The 17,759-nt window shown below is 32.5% G+C and overlaps 1 pseudogene; it reads right to left on the bottom strand.

Moving 5' to 3' along the window:
- Positions 1-245: 245 nt before the first annotated feature.
- Positions 246-17,759, bottom strand: part of LOC107140322 — a 57,968-nt pseudogene continuing 40,454 nt past the window's right edge.

Below are 17,759 nucleotides of genomic sequence, written 5' to 3'. Positions count from 1 at the left end.
AAGGCTAGAGCACTCCCTTGCTGCTTCTACCTAGTGAGAAGACGCCATTTGCAAAACAGAATAAGCTCTCCAGGGACACCAAGTTAGCTGGTGCCTTGATCTTGGACATCTCAGCTCCAAGAACTGTATGAAAGATATGTCTTTTTAAAATAAGCCACAATGGACAAGTTATATTTGTTATAGTGGCCCAATGGGACTGAGTTAAGTATATTCAGGTGTTAAAATTAAACACAAGGATTACTTGCTTGTTGTAACCAATTTCATTAAAATTGAAAAATCTGTCTCAATTCAATTTATCTAAATCAGGATCTCAAACAAGAGGAAAGCATTTAATATAAGCTTTATGATTTTATTCAATAAGAGGTAACAATTTATCACCTTAAAGTTTTGTACATTTTTATCTTTATCTTTATTTTCATCCTAAGATTATAGCTTTTTAAAAATCAAAAATGTTTCTAGACAAAGTGATTTTAACTAAATAGTGCTGTCTGAAATGCAAAGATATAAAATTACACTTCAAGATCTTGTTACTGAAATTTTAAAAACAGAAAAAAGAAATCTGCAACAAAAAAACTCATTAAAGAATTATTTGACCTTGAGATCATTACCAATAAGGTGTTTATATTTCTCCACATGATCACCTTGGTTTTTAGGCATTATTGTCTTAAAATGACTTATTCTCAAAGTTCAAAACTGAGTATATTAAAGGTTTAAAAATTGGACAATATAATATAAATGCTGATACTCAATTTAGAATGTTATATCCTGATTAACTCATGATAAATTAAAATTATTTTAAGTTGAACATACATTTAATATACCAACCTATCATATATCATAGCTTAGCAGAACAGTACCCTGTAGTATAGTGATTGCTCAATTTGTTGATCACAAGGCCAATTGGATGCTCTTAACTGCTGTTACTCAATACCATAAAAGTTGTCTACCATGTATTTCTAGTCGCAGAAACAGATTAAAGTATAATTACTGCTGAATACATATCACTTTCATACAACTGTAAAGTAAAAAAAAAAATCACAAATTAAACCACCATAATTTAGAGACTGTCTCTTTAAAGGAATTAAACAAGTCAATACTCTTACCTCTAAGCACAATTATAGTTTTTACAGATTTTATTGCATTTTCTGCCAATCATTTTTTCCATAGTTATATAGTAACAGTTATGATAGTTTAAGTGCACATTTTAATGAGATTAAGAGTAGCTCTTAATACAAATGGGATATTCCAGGTGACCATCAATACACCTTGTACGAAATGCACCTTGTACGAAATGATTGACGTAGCGTTGATGGAGAATATCCATATTTACACACACATTCAACTGTGTCCCCTGATGAAGCATAAAGCTTTTACTGTCCTTTCCACCTTAAGGTTATGTGGTATCTTCCATGATTTCTTCTGATATTACACATGCATCTGAAAAAAATAAATGAGTATAATATTAAGTTAGAAATGAGTCTTTTACCAAGACTTTGGGGTTTTCAAGTAGAATGTTTTTAATATTTCAGAAAATTCTTCCTGAAAACTCTTGCTGAACAAATTCTGTATGAATAACAGATAGATTAAAATAAAGTTAAAATAGTAAATGATGTAAGAATTAGGTGGTTAATGTGTGATAATTATATTTTATTACCAATTCTTAAGATCATTTATCATATTAAGAGCTTGGCATTTTAGAGTGTAAAACCTTTATGGTATCATGGCTGATTTTGTTTTTCTTTTTTGGACTGGAAATTGAACCCAAGGACACTTTATCCCTGAACTACATCTGCATTACTTTCTTTTATTATTATTATTTTGAGACAAGGTCTCACTAAATTATTGAGACTTGCCTTAAACCTGTGATCATCCTTCCTCAGGATCCCATGTTTCTGGGATTACAAGAGTGCACTACCATGACTGGCTGGTTTTTCTTTAATTAAAATATTGGTCAAAAGGCTAGAGATATAGCTCAGTTGGTAGAGTTCTTGCCTTGCATGCACAAGCCCCGGTTTCCACCTCCAGCCTCACAAAAAAAAAAAAAGAGAGAGAGAGAGAGAGAAAAGAAATATTGGTCAAATGCGATAAATTTTCAGTTATAAAATGTATAAGATAGAGAGGGTGTCACATGCATAAGCAGTAGAAAAGACTAATGAAACAACAAGTTGGTTATCATAAAAGGTAAGAACAATGAACACAACTTTAATAAGACTAACCGAAAAAAAGATGACTCAAACAAAATAAGAGATGAAAAAAAAAATAAAAGACATTACAACCAATACCTCAGAAATACAAAGAGTCATTAGGGATTACTATGAGAAAATGTATGTTAACAAATTAGAGAACCTAGAAGAAATTTATAAATTTTTAGACACATAGATTCTGCCAAAATTAAACCATGAAAACATGCAATCCAGAAGAGATTGAATGAGATTGAATCGGTAATAAAAAGTTGAGGAAAGCCCATGACTAGACACTTTTACTGATTAATTTTTCGAAATCTTTAAAGAAGAACTAATTCCATTTCTTTTAAATTTGTTGCAAAGATTTGAAAGAGAGAGAATCATTCCAACCCATTCTCTGAAGCTAGCATTACCCTAGTACCATAGCAACAAGAACACAAGATAAAAGAAACTGTAGACTAATAACCCTGGTGGACATAGATGTAAAATTTCTCAATAAAATATGAGCAAATCTGAATGTGATTCAACAGAGAATCATAAAGATTATTCACCACAATCAAATTGGTTCCATCCCAGAGATGCAAGGATAGTTCAACATATTCAGATCAATAAACATAATACATCCCATTAATAGAAGGAAGGATAAAAATCATGCGATTAGTAGATATGGAAAATGCATTTGAAAAATTTCAGCATGACTTCCTGACAAAAGTCCTGAGCAAATAAGGTTTGGGAAGATCATACCTCAGCATCATAAAGGCCATACAAGACATAGCCACAGGCAATATACTGAAATGAGAAAAGTTGAAAACATTTTCTCTAGGATCAGGAACAAGAGTATCTATTCTCCCTGCTCTTATTCAGTATAGTACTAGAAATTTTAGTCAGAACAGTGAAATAAGGACATAAAGGGCATACAAATTGGAAGGAGAGAAGTCAAATTATTTGTGTCTGCAGATGATATGTTTAAATATATAGAAAAACCCAAAGACTCCACCAAAAGACTATTAGAATGGATAAAGTCATTAAGGTAGCAAGATACAAAATCAATATACAAAAATTAGTGAGAGTTTTATACACCAATAATGAATGTGCTGAGAACCAAATAATAAAAACAATCCCATTCATGAATCTTTACAACAAGCAAACCAAACCTCAAAGAAGAAAAGACATGTACCACACACTGATTAAAGAAATTAAAGAAGATAAAAAATAAATAAGAAACTCCCCATTCTCATGGATTGGAAGAATTAGTGTTAGTAATAATACTTTAAACATATATTCCTTCAGCAATAATACCTTAAGCAATTTACAGATTAAAAGCCATTCCCATGAAAATATGAATGATATTCCTCACAGAACTACAGAAGAAAATTCTAAAATTGATATGGAAGCACAAAAGACCCTGAAGAGCTAATGAAATCTTGAGTAAAAAATAAATACACAAAGGCTGTTAAGAATCACAATAACTGGTTTCAAGACATACTACAGTACCATAGCAACCAAAAGAGCATAGTATTTGCATAAGAACAGATGCAATGACCAATGGTACAGAATACAGACACACTCTCATTCTCTCTCTCTCTCTCTCCATAAATATGTGTATTTATAGATAGATACATACATACATATAGATATATCCATGCATCTATATCTGCTGATTCCTAACAAAGTTTCCAAAAAAGAAAACATTGGATAAAGGACCACCTCTTCAATAAATGATGCTAAAAATGGATATCCACATACAGATGATTGAATCTTGACTCCTCTTTCCGTGTACAAAATTAAATTCAAAATGTACACAGGCTTAAATGTAAAACCCGAAAACTCTAAAACTACTAGAAGAAAATATGGAGAAATAAGAAAGTGGTTCAAGCAACAATTTTCTGGATAGAACCACAAAAGCACAAGAAACAAAAGCAAAAATTGACAAAGTTGATATATTAAATTGAAAACCTTCTGCACAGCTAAAGAAACAGTCAACAGAATGAGACGAGAATGTGAAAAAACTTGCCACCTATGCATCTCACAAAGGATTAATACCTAGAATGTATAATGACCTCAAAAAAACTAAAAACAATTAATCCAATTAAACATTGGGCAAATGATTTGTGAATAGACATATCTCAAAGACGTACAAACAGTCAAAAATACATTAAAAAAAACCCTCTCAATATCATTAGCCATCAGGGAAATGAAGATGAAAACTACAATGAGATACCATATTGCCCCAGTTAGAAGGTCTATTATTAACAATAAACCCTAAAAATAATAAATGTCAGTGACGATGTGAGAGAAAAAGAAGACTTACTCTCTCTTGTTGGGATTGGTACGATCATTATGGAGAGCAGAAGTTTTCTTAAAAAACTTAAATTAGATCTGCCCTATGACTCAGCTGTCCTGCTTCTGGGTACATTTCCACAGGAAAAGGAATCAGCATACCAAAGGGATATCTGCATGCCCATGCAGTGTTATTCACAGTAGCTAAGATATTGAATGAGAACATGTGTTTATCAATAGATGAGGAGATAAAGACAATGCAGTATATTTACACAAGGGAATATTATTCAGCCACAAAGAATTGGCTCTTCTCATTTACAGCAAAATGGATACAACTGGAGGACATTATGTTAAGCAAAGTAGGCCAGACAGAGAAAGATAAGTCCCATACATTCTCTCTCATAGGTGAAATATCAAAAAGGGTGACCTGAATGTAGAATAGTGACCAACAGAGGTTGAGAAGGGATGGTAGGGTGGGTAAATAAAGGTTGGATATGATCATGCTGAGTGTATGCATATATGGAAATATCACACTGACCCCCATTAATAAGGGCAACAATTACATGCTAATAAAGAATTTATAATTGCATTTATTAATTACTTTAAAATTAAAAATAACATTAATCTTTATTTCCTCACATATGAATAGTTGGTAGAGAAGCATTGCAGAGAATATTTATTTTTTAATATGTGAATTATTGCTATTTTACACAGAAAAGTATCATACTGAAGTACTTACGTAAACATTTTGGTGGGTTTGACCACTTTCCATTTCAACATATTACTGTCTTGCTACCCTCAAGTTGGTATAAGGATTGGCACTGATATTCAACTGATGATCCCGTAGGATATACTGCTAATGGGAATGAAGTGAGGTCTCCATTGTCAATAGGTGGAGGAGGCCCACATTTTCCTGTGGAATCTGAAAAATACCATTTCATTTATGGACAGAACAAATCAAAATACAGTATAAAATTAAAGCCAGCACAAACACATCACTCTAGATAGCATCAAGATTTTATGATTTCTGGTAACAAATGATTGCTCACAGAAATCTTAATCATAGAAAATGAGAGTTACATTTTAAGCTCTTCTTTTCATCTCACTGAAGGCGCATATCAACCATCAACAAATATGTCTCCTTTGTAGTGATTCAATACTAAAAAATGTGTCTTAATATATAAATGCTGATCACGTAGACAGTGAGGACAAACTAAGAAAGTTTCTTGTTATTATTATATATGACATTACACAGTGTTTATTGTGTCCCTACTGACTTCTTCTTAATTTTCCTTTTCATTACAAAAGACAAAAAACTCCTTGAAGAAAGTTCAAAGGAAGTAAATTTGTAGAGAATAATAGGGAAATATTGTCTTCCTAATTTGGAGAAGATGAGTAAAAATCATTGTTACCTATTCTTTTTCTTCACATTTTGTACATTGGGGTTTTTTAAAAATTTTAATTTGTTATATATGACAGCAGAATGTATTCTAGTTCATATTACACATATAGAGAATAATTTTTCATATCTCTGGACACAAAGTAGAGTCACACCATCCTTGTCTTCATGCATGTGCTTAGGGTAACGATGTCCATCTCTTTCCACTGTCTTTCCTATCCCCAACACCCCTCCCTTCCCCTTTTGCTAAGCATAATTTTTAATCTTGGACAGAATGATTTTTAAATACCATTATAAGAAGATTTTAGAAGGTACAGAGAATTCACTCTGGCTAGGAACTTCAGGACTCAAGGAATGGCAAACAGGTTGTTATATGAGTTCATTTTGGGTCTCCTTGTGTTCTAGATGGTGCACTGGAGAAGGCTGGTAATCTCAGAAATGATATCAGGTAGAGATAAATAAGGAAAAGCTCATGCAGAGTCTCATCCCTTTAACCTAAGGACAAGGAAGAGAGCGGCCTTGCTAGTCTAAGAGATCTTTAAAACAATACATGACCTAATCTAGAGAAAATCATAAAAACATCATAAGGCACTGATGACCAGAGACCAGCCATATATAGGGGTGGCAGAAGAGATCCTGTGTGTCTGTAGAGGCTGAATGAGAAACCTGACTTAAATCCAGCATGGCTGTAATGGAGAACCACTGAACATGAAATTTAAATAAAATGGGAGGGGGTCATCAAGTGTAATCCTAAAATATCAAGTGTAAAATTAAAAATTACTCATCATATTAAGGATCAGAAACATTTTAAAACAAGCAAGATAATAAAAGAGAATACTGATGTGATAAAGATATTGATAGTCGATGTTTCTTAAAAGCTCAGTAGGGTTTAGAACAGATAAATATAACAAATTAAACACAAAACAAAATGTCTCACTGGACAGACTGAACAGTTTGAGGATGTCCGAAGGATAAATCCATGCACTTCAAGATATAACAACATAAATTATCCAGTGTGAAAATAGACTGAAAATCAATCAATGAATCAATCAAACTTCAGAGACTTTTACAGGAAAAGAAAATGTTGGAGGCCCAGAAAGAGGGAAGAAAGGATAATTGAGTTATCAAACAAATGAACAGAGTAAGGAGGAAGAAAATCTATTATATTAGATATTCTTCCTTTTATCAATTACATTGTCATTTTCTCGATCTTGTAATTGCTAAAACAAAGACTATCTAATATAGTAGAATTTTTTCTCTTCATTTTGTTCATTTATGTTTGATGCTTGAAAAAAATTATAGCATTTTACCAAATGTTCAATGTTCCATGTATGAACAGGAATGTTCAATGTGTGAAAAATGTTCAGTGTACGAAGAGGAAATATTAAAGAGTAAATGGATTTAAATGGAAGTAAGGTTCCCATGTTTTGACCGAAAATAAAGTGCCATTACTATAGTAGAGTGGTAAGTTGCAAATATATTATGTATATATTGCAATTCCTAAAGCAACAATTTTAAAAAGAAAGGTGGTGGGGGAAGCTATCATAGAGATACACTCAAAAACAGGAAGATAAATCAAAATGAAATTCTTTTAATATGTTCTCTGAAAAGAAACAAGAATGAGAAATAGAGAAAATAAACAAATAAAACAAGAAACAAAAAGCCCAATATTTATTTTAAATATAAATGATCTAAATATACTAGGTGAAAGAGCAAGTAGGGCAAGATAGATTCATAAATGAGACCTAATTCTGTGGTTTACGTAAAACTGACTTCACCATTAGCCAAAGGTAGATTCAAATTAAAGTAAGAGAAAATAAATTAGGAAAAATTAATTTTTTAAAATGGAAAAGGATGATATAATATCTCCATTATTCATTTCCTGAATTTTAAATATTAGAATGCTGATGACCAAATATCCAGACTTATTTTTAAAATATAGTGATTCCTGGCTAGACTCAGTCACATATTTTCAAATATACTCTATATACTGAAGATGCCCAAATGTATATTTATATTCTATGATCAGTCTTCAATGACCTATTTTTTGTTTCCCAAAGTGGATATGTCAAAATGTACTGAGTGTTTTAAGGTTTAAGATGAGGAATTTTCTCAGATTGTAACTGTTCTATTAATCTGGTTAAATGTGTTTTGAAAAAGTTATACCATATTTCTTAGTTCATTTTGCCAAATAATAAATCTTTAGAAATATCATATTATTTGCATTTCGAAAATATAATCCATAAGAATGACTTGACTTTATTTTTATCAACATATTTTACTCACATTATGTCCTTCAGTAAAGAAAAGTTAGGAAATATGATCTTCTACCTTTGCACTGAGGTGGCTCTGTCCAAATTCCATTTAGACACATCACTTCTACTTCCCCAAATATTTCAGAAGGTTTGATACATTCATAACATACTCTCTCACGAGATGGATACTTAAGCATCTGTTTTGATATTATATTAGCATTTTCCATTTTAGGTGGATTCACACAGGAAATATCTGAATAGAAAGAAAAGAAAGTATCTCCACCTAGTGTTCATTTTGAGTAGCTAATCAATGAATCAGATTCTGAATACATTTTAAGCAAGATTAAAAATCAATAGATACTTTGTCATGAAGAACTTTTCTGATTTTTAATAAATTTACATGTAATACAAGGAAAAGAAGATACAGCAACATTTTTTTGGCAGAACTAACCTTTCATGCCTTTACATATGTTCTCTATCCTTTGCTAGAACAGTTGAAACCACTGAGAATGAAATATTTCCCCTTGGGTTGAGGACAACAAATATTACAAGTTCCATAAGTGTAACATGAATTTTAAAATGCAACAAAAGTAACAAGATTATATAGCATCACTCTTTGGTATACAATTATCTTGCTCATTAATTAACATTTTAGCCTCTTAAAAACTGAAAGAGGTATCTCTTTAGAGAATAAGTCAAGAATTAAGAACACAGTTTGAAGAATAATTTGTTATTCTTAAAATACAGTTCAAAGATGTTATGTACAACTGTAATGCACCAATAAAGCAAAAAAAAAAAAGTTAAGTAAAACTTTTAAAAAAGAGGAAGATTATCAATTAAAAAACTAAAGATATGGGAAAGTAACAGAAAAGTACAACTTTATTTATAGAAACATAGCTTTTTAAATTTATTTATAAATGCTTTTGGATACTATGATAAACTGTGTAATTCCTCAGAGAATTTTAGGTGCATGGATAGTAATAAAAGACTATAGCAATGGTTCCCAAATTGAGGAGTATGTAAAATCCTTTGGGGAACTTGATGAATAATTTCAAGGTCACACCTCAATATTATTTTTTCCAGTAGGTCTAAGATGAGCTCAGGAATTTTCGTTTGAATTCATAAAATCTGTTCAAAAATTTTATGCTGTTGGTCTAGGGACCACATTCTGAGAACCATTGGGCTGTGAGCCTTAACCACTATATATTTAATTCCAACTTTTTATTTCTAACCTTAAACTTACTTTGCTTTGGCCTGAAAATTAACCTATACTCATTTTTAAGAATGTTATAGAAAATTTAATATTTCATAAGACACCATACATAAATTTATAATGCCATCAACATACCTTTGCACATTGGCTTTCCTATCCATTTGCCATTAATACATGTTATAGTATTGGACCCTTCCACTTGGTAAAATTTTGGACATCTGTAAGTCACTTGATCTCCTGACTTATATGATTCTTTCCTCTCTCCTAAAAGCATGGCATCATCAAAGTTGGGTAAATTAAAACAATCTGTTCTTGAAAGAAAAAAATATGTATTTTTCAGTAAATTATAATATATGTAATATTTAATAGTAATATTCTAAAATAATACTTAGCTACCTATAGAACCAATGAATAATGTTTAATATACTTCTGACAACTTTGCAAAATATGTTTTGATTTTAATTGAACTGTTCTAAATTTATCAAACATATAAGATAGGAATGATGCTTGAAGAAATATTAGTAGTTCTAATGCTTTAGGTCAGATTTTTACATTCAAATTAATTTTTGCCCACACTTGCCACATGTATTATGTATTTCTACTTTGGGCTTCTGCAAATGTGAATTACTTGCAATTTAGATCAAAGTTTTATGAAATATGTATTTTGTAGTGAGATTGGTGATAAACTGAGCATGAGTTGGATGAATAAGGGACAGTTTCTCTAGAAACAGAGAGAGAGAAGAATTCTGAGAATGGACATTAGAGGATGTAAATGTTCACAGAAAATGATGTGAAACTGAAGCAATTTGCCTCATATTTTCAAATTTTTTTTTTAATTACTAGGCTATAATTCTCTGCCAGACTCAAGAAACTTCAGGTACCTTGTAAAATTCTAGAATTACAGCTTACTTTCTTATTTGTACCACTTATACTTTGAATGAGGGAATCTATCACACATATAATAAAATTAAATACACTATACTTATGCATTCTGGTGGGGAAGACCATTTTCCTCCTAAACATTTTATAAATGCAGGTCCATCAATTCCAAAACCTTCAAAACTATTGTAAATAACTTCTTGTCCATAGAGTAACTGTCTAACTCATGAGACACAACACCATTAGGAATGGAAGGTGGAGGTTCACAAGGAAGTCCTAAAAAATAAAATAATGAAAGAATGAATCCATGTTTCACAACTCAGAAATTCAATTGTATAGGTCAATTTTGATACTTCACAGTTTTTGAAAAGAAATAATAATAAATAAGCTATTATGAAGTCACAGAGAATGTGCATAAAGGCTTCTTAAGTCCACCTTTCTCATATATGTCCATCTCATAAACTGTAAATACATGAGCAAGAAATTGAAATAAAAAATGTTGATGCTTTTAAGAGATCACCAGATCTTCTCCAATCAACCATGAGAAATAAACAGAAACATACTCAGAATTAATAACATTGAATTGGGGCTGGGATTGTGGCTCAGCGGTAGAGCATTCGCCTTGCACGGGCAGGACCCGAGTTCAATCCTCAGCACCACATAAAAATAAAGGCATCTACACCTAAAAAATAAATATTTTTTTAAATAACATTAAATAAATTGATGAGATGGATTTACCAAGTATTGTAAGACATCAGAAGGAACACTGTAAGAAAAACATTTTTAAAATATTTAGAATCTTGTTTGCAAAGCAAACACTACAACTTACAGAAATTTAAATTTACTACATGTTGTATTCTTTAAAAAAGAAATGCCAAATTAAAAAGTGACTCTATAATTATCCAATAAAATTAATAAAAATAGGATTGATTCAATAATGCAATAGTATTTTAATGGTAAAATATTTAAATGATTATATACATATGATAATCTGTATTATTCTATATCCTGACTTTGACAAAAGCATATTATATTCAATTATTTGTACTCTCAATTATTTAAATATTTGTATTCTCAAATCAGAATTCGAGTTTTCATGCAGTCCTCACCTACACACTGAGGAGGAGGACTCCATTTGCCCATGTAGCATGTTATCTCACCTTCCTCAGAGGTTATGAAACCATCTTCACAACTATAATTCAATTTAGTGCCATGTGCATACTGTCTGGATTCAATTGCTTCTTTCCTTTCTTCTGAAGATTTAGATGGACTAATTCTTCCATGGTCTATGTCAGGTGGTTGAGAACATGAAAGATTTTCTGTATGAAAAACAGAAATCAAAGGGTCAAACATAAATAAAATGTTTAAATTAAAACTAAAATCAAATACTATTTAAGTCTGTCATCACTATATCTATGCTATGCTCTTGCCCAATATCTCCCTTGATTTGTGTCTATTTTATGTAAATGAAAAATATTCATAAATAGGAATTTATCTGCTAGTTACATAATATCCCAAAGAGTTGTCCAATTTTGTTGATAGAAATGAAAGATGGTGACTGGATTATGTACCTAGATCATAACTTACAGTTTAGGATCAAGTATAATATATAGAGAAAGAGAAAATGTCCTCATATTTTTCATTTACATAAAGAAAAGGGGATTATTAACTTCAACTGAAAGCATGTTAAAGCTGGAGGCAACAAAATAACATCACTGAAACTACACTAAAAAGCTACAGTAACAAAGGCACATGTTTTGGTACTGGCACCAAAACAGTCATGAAGACCAGTAGAACCCAATAGAAGACACAGAGACAAATTCACATAAATACAGTTATCTGACAATAGACAAATATGTCCAAAACATATGTTATAGAAAAGATGGCCTTTTTAACAAAAGGATCTGGGAAAACTAAAAATGCATAGTGGAAGAGTGAAATTTAACCTCTGTCTCTCATGCTGCACAAAAGTCAACTTAAAGTGGATTGAAAGCCTAGGAATTTTTAGACCAGAAACCCTGCAGCTGATAAAAGGAAGTGTAGGCCCAACAGTCCAACATGTCAGTAAAGCAACTAATTTCCTTTAAAAGACTCTTAAAGTGTAAGAAGTAAAATAAAAAATCAGTAAGTCAGATGGCATCAAATGAAAAAGCTTCTGCACAGCAATGGAAACAAAGAGTGTGAAGAGAGATTCTACAGAATGGGGGATCTTTGCCACCTGCTCCTCAGATGGGCATTAATATCCAGAACATACAAAGAATTTTTTTAAAAAACTTAACACTAAAAAAAATCAATAAATGGCCAAAAGAACTAAATAGACACTTCACAAAAGAAGAAATACAAATGGTCAACAAATATAAGAAAAAAAAAAACTTCACCAACTCTAGCAATTAAGGAATTGCAAATCAAAGCTGCATTGAGATTTCTCTCTAGTCAGAATGGCAATCATCAAGAATACAAAGAAAAACAAGTGCTTCCAGGTGCATTGGCTCATGCCTGTAATCCTAGCAGCTTATGAGGCTGAGGCAGGAAAATCAGGAATTCAAAGTCTCAGCAACTTAGTGAGGCCCTAAGCAACTTAGCAAGACCCTGCCTCAAAATAAAATATAAAAAAGGTCTGGGGAAGTTGCTTAGTGGTTAAGCACTTCTGGGTTCTATCCCCAATACAAATAATAATAATAATAATAATAATAATAATAATAATAATAATAATAATAATAATTTAAAAATAAATGTTAGCACGGATGTGGGGGAAAAGGTATCCTCATAGATTTTTGTTGGGACCACAAAATAGTGCAGCTATTCTGGAAAACAGTAAGAGGATTCCTTAAAACACTAAGAATGGAAGCACTATATGACTCAGCTATCCTACTCTTTGGTATATATCCAAAGATTTAAAATCAGCATTCTACAGAGATACAGCCACATCAATGTTTACAGCAACATAATTCACAAATAGACAAGCTATGGAACCAACCTAGATGCCCTTCAACAGGTGAATGAATAAAGAAAATGTGGTATATATACACAGTGGAGTATTTCTCAGCCATAAAGAAGAATGAAATTATGGCATTTGCCAGTAAATGGATGAAGCAGGAGACTATCCTTCTAAGCAAAATAAGCCAGTCTCCAAAAGTCAAAGGTCAAATATTTGAAGGCTAATCCAAAATAAGGGGGAAATAAAAAAGAGAGAGAGCGGGGGAAAAGAGAGAAGGAATTTCATCAAAATAAAGGAAAGATCAGTTGAGTAGATGGAAGGGATGGAGGCGGAGGATGGAAGGACGGGAAAAGGGAAGAACAGTGGAATGAATTGGATTAAAATATAGCATGAGTATAGCAGAGTGAATAACAACACCAAGTATATCCATAACACATGATTTTTTAAGAAGTATAAATAAAGTACAGAAAGATCAGTGGAGTAGAGAGAGAGGGGAGCAGGGGGAGGCAGAAATAGGGGAGGAAAGAAGTGCTGGGGACTGAATTAGAGCAAATTATATTCCATGCTTTTGTGATTATGTCAAAATGTATCCTAATGTTATACGTAATTAAAAAGAATAAAAATATTTCATGTCAAATCAAGAAATATTATTAGGCTCTTTTTTTTTTTTTCATTTACCAGACAAAAAAAAAGTAATAGGATCACTGCATACCAAATATATCTATTCCTTACCTTGGAAGAAATCTGGTAAAATTTGGTTTCCTCCAATTTCAGATGGCTTTAGCCATAATGTAATTTTGGATATGGATTTCCATATCTGGTAACTGAAACAAATTTCTCTACAATAGCGCAGAGTAGATAGGTAAGGATTGCAGTTTAAGGACTGCACTTAAATTAGACCCACGGGTTGTATATTATCTGATCAAGGAATGCAGGTGCAATATAACAGAGGACTGAGAAGCATAATATGTAATGAACTAAAGTCCTCATGACCTAAAATGTAGTTGACTGAACAAAAATTGGAATGAGAATATTTCTACTTAATAATTTGTGTGTGTGTGTGTGTGTGTGTGTGTGTGTGTGTGTATAGAGAGAGAGTAGGTAGCATTTTAGAAAATAAAAGGATAGTTTGCATAAGTAAATGTGTGTTACATCTCAACACTGATGGATGTAAAACAGAATCACCATTGGAGAGATATTTGAAATACCCTGGGAAAGATAGGGAAGACAAGTAAGGCATGATACCTGGAATTTCAAAAATGTTCACTGTTTCTAAGACTTTTTAATTTTATTTTGTCTGATTATACAGCTGGGACCTAGGCTGTCTTTTCAGGTTTAGAGAAAGGATCAATTGCTAAATATGATATCATGGCAATATTTCTAGTTGCTGCAGATCAAATTCAGAAAGGTTAAGGCATGGATTGCTCCTTCTTCCACTGTTTAAACTAGAATTAAGATTTCTACTTCTTTTCTACAGAGTGGATGAGAGAATTGTAACCTTATATATATTCATCCCTGCTCCATGTAATGGGGAACACAAGGAGAAATATTAGCCAGATGGATATTGCTACCATCTTATGACTCAATTCTCTGCTGAACCTAGTGAATCCTACATTTGGATGCACTGACATGAAACTAAAGAAAAAAATCAATGCTAAGTGAAACAGAGGGGGAATATTGTTGACCAAAAAAAAAATGCAGAAAGGAAAAGTTACTATTGCCTTGATACCATGTGAAAAGTTGAAATCAAAAGAATGTACAGTAACTTTATGACAGTATTTACAAATATTCAAAATCATAGCTGTTTTGCCTATAGAAATCCTCCCTGTTTTTTTTTTTTTTTGTTTTTTTTTGTTTTTGTTTTTGTTTTGCAGGTGAAGGTATAGAATAGGTACTGGGGGATTGAAACAAATGAATGGATGCACATAGTGCTTTACAAAGAGGCTAATAGCACCTTGAAGGTAAACACCTGGAAGAGACTTAATATTGTCTGTTTTTTGTTTGTTTGTTTGTTTCATTTTGACAGGCTATTTGTATGACAGGACTTCTTTTGGGAAGTGAATTGTGGGAAATTTTAACTCCCTGAAACACATGAGGTCATTGTTCAAAAACAGGTCTTGAGGACACCATGTAACTAATAACCTAGATGAAAACAAAAATATCTGTGGAATGTCTAATTAGTCATATTATCATGTATTACAATGCATGTGGACCGTGATTTAGGGGGAAAAAATTGCCAGTAGACTAAATTTTGGTCCCTGTCTCTTTTTGTAAATAAAGGTTGTTAGAATACAGCTACATTAATGATTTTTACATTAAGACAACGTTCATGGTAAAATGCCAGTTGAATAACAGCAACAAAAATGTGTGGCTGAAAAACCCCAAATATTTATTGTCAGTCCTTTATTGACTTGTCAATGCTGTAGATGATATCTTTGTGGATGGAGAATTCTTTGTTTTTTGGATGACTGTCCAATTCAGAATAAGAGTGTCACTATGCCTTCCATACCAACTATTAACAAGCTTAGTGCTTGCCAAGGGTACCTGCCTTTGGAATATTCAAACTAATGTATATGTCAGGTAAATACCACCTTTATAAAACTATATGTAAAAGCCTATAATTTAGTTACAAAATATGTTAGTCAGCTTTCCATCATGATGACAAAATACTCCCCCCCAAAAAAAAACATAAGTGGGAAAGATTTATTTTAGCTCAAAGTTTCAAGGTTTTAGTCCATGGTGGCTGCCTCCATTGCTATGGGCCTGTGATGAAACAGAGAAAGTAGGAGGGGAGACAGAGACAGAGGCTGGAGACAAAATAAACTCTTCAAAGACACATCTGCCAGTAATCTTCTTCTTCCAACCAGGCTCCACCTCCTGAAATTCTACCATCTCCTAATAGTGCTATCAGCTAGGGATCAAGCAAGCATTTATCGCACATGCCTTTGGGAGGCATTCCAAATGAAAAACAAAACTTAAGGTACATATTCATATTATATTCAAGGAGTAGACAATCAAAGGTAGTAACACATTTTATAGATAAATTTATGCTGAAATATTTATTAAAACTCTAATGTTTCTGGAAAGCAATACCTACATACCAATAGTTCTTCTCTTTTTGCTTTTTCAATTCGATACATATTATTAAAAATGCATGAAAAAGAATGACAATGAGATATTTTTAACTAAGAAAAGTTGACCAATAAACAGGAAGATAAACTGTCAGGACAGGATTCCTTTGATAGAGAAATAATATCTTCTGTGGTTATCTCCAAAGATGTTAGGAATTCCAGTGTTAAACCTTGACCAAGATAAGCATGAGTTACAGTATGTAGTGATTAATAATTTTCTATTCAAAGTTCAAAACTCCCCTGGAGACACCCTTTAGAAGCTTATCTAAATTACCTAAGAATACATAGATTTATAGTATAATTAGTTATACCAACAAGCTTTAAGAATGTAATCAGAGGGATATATACTGCAAAACCAATGGTAAATTTAATAAGATCCTAATATACAAGAAAAACATTAGAATCCTATGAGATTTAATAAAATTGGAAAAAATAAATATAATATGCAATATTATTTTTAAAAATCTCCTGCTACCTAAGAAAATATTTAACAATCTATGTACACAACCCACCTTTTAAAAGTTAAAAAACATTACTAAACAGATTAAAGAAGATGTAAATAAATAAATAGACATACATGTTCATGAAAGGGAAGAATTAATATTTTTATGATATGAATCTCCCAATTATGTACATATTACACTCAGTCTCAATCAAATCCCAGCAGAATTTTTATAGAAATCAACAAGGTGATATCAAAAGTAAAATAAAATGGAAAACAGCTAGACAAGGCAAAATCATTTTTAAAAATAATGTATTTGTATTTTATTGCTTCTGTAAAAAGAATTCTATTATCTTATAAATTCAAACAACACTAAGTTTTTATCTTAAAATTCCAAATATCAAAAATATATCATGTATATACTGAGATAAGATGAAGATGTTGTAAGAGGTGCACCCCTTTCTGGAAGGTTGAGGGAAGAATCAATTTTCCTGTCATTTCCATTTCCAGAGACTTTCCCCTTTGTTTGGCTTATGTCCCCTTCCTCCGTTTTCAAAGTCAGAAACATTGAACTTCTGCTGACCCTTTTCCACAGTAACATAGCTCCTTCTCTTTCTCTCCCTCCTCCTCTCTTTCTTTCCACACATTATCTTGATTTCACCCAGATGATCCAGAATACTCTCCTTAGTTCAAGGTCACAGTAACATCTCTAAAGTCCATTTTATCATTTAAAGTAACGTATTTCAGATTCCACGAATGAGAACGTAGACATCTTTAAGGGGCCCTTAGTTTTTCTACTACACTTAGAACCAAGGTGGAGGACCCGCACAGCAGTAAACAAGACCGAGTGCACTGATGTAGGAACACACACAGCGCTGAGTTGGGGCGCCAGGGGTCGCCCGGCAGGACAGCGGCGGGAGCTGGGGCGGGGGTCGCTCAGGTTTTCTTTCGCGCCCGGAGCCCCAGCGGAGACGCGGCGGCCGGGGCTGAGGAGCCGGCGCCCCACGGGGCACAAACGGCTGCCCAGGCCGCCCCCTCC

Source organism: Marmota marmota, unplaced genomic scaffold, assembly GCF_001458135.2.
Source record: "Marmota marmota marmota unplaced genomic scaffold, marMar, whole genome shotgun sequence".
NCBI classification, from domain to species: domain Eukaryota; kingdom Metazoa; phylum Chordata; class Mammalia; order Rodentia; family Sciuridae; genus Marmota; species Marmota marmota.
This window is presented reverse-complemented; position numbering and strand designations above follow the sequence as displayed.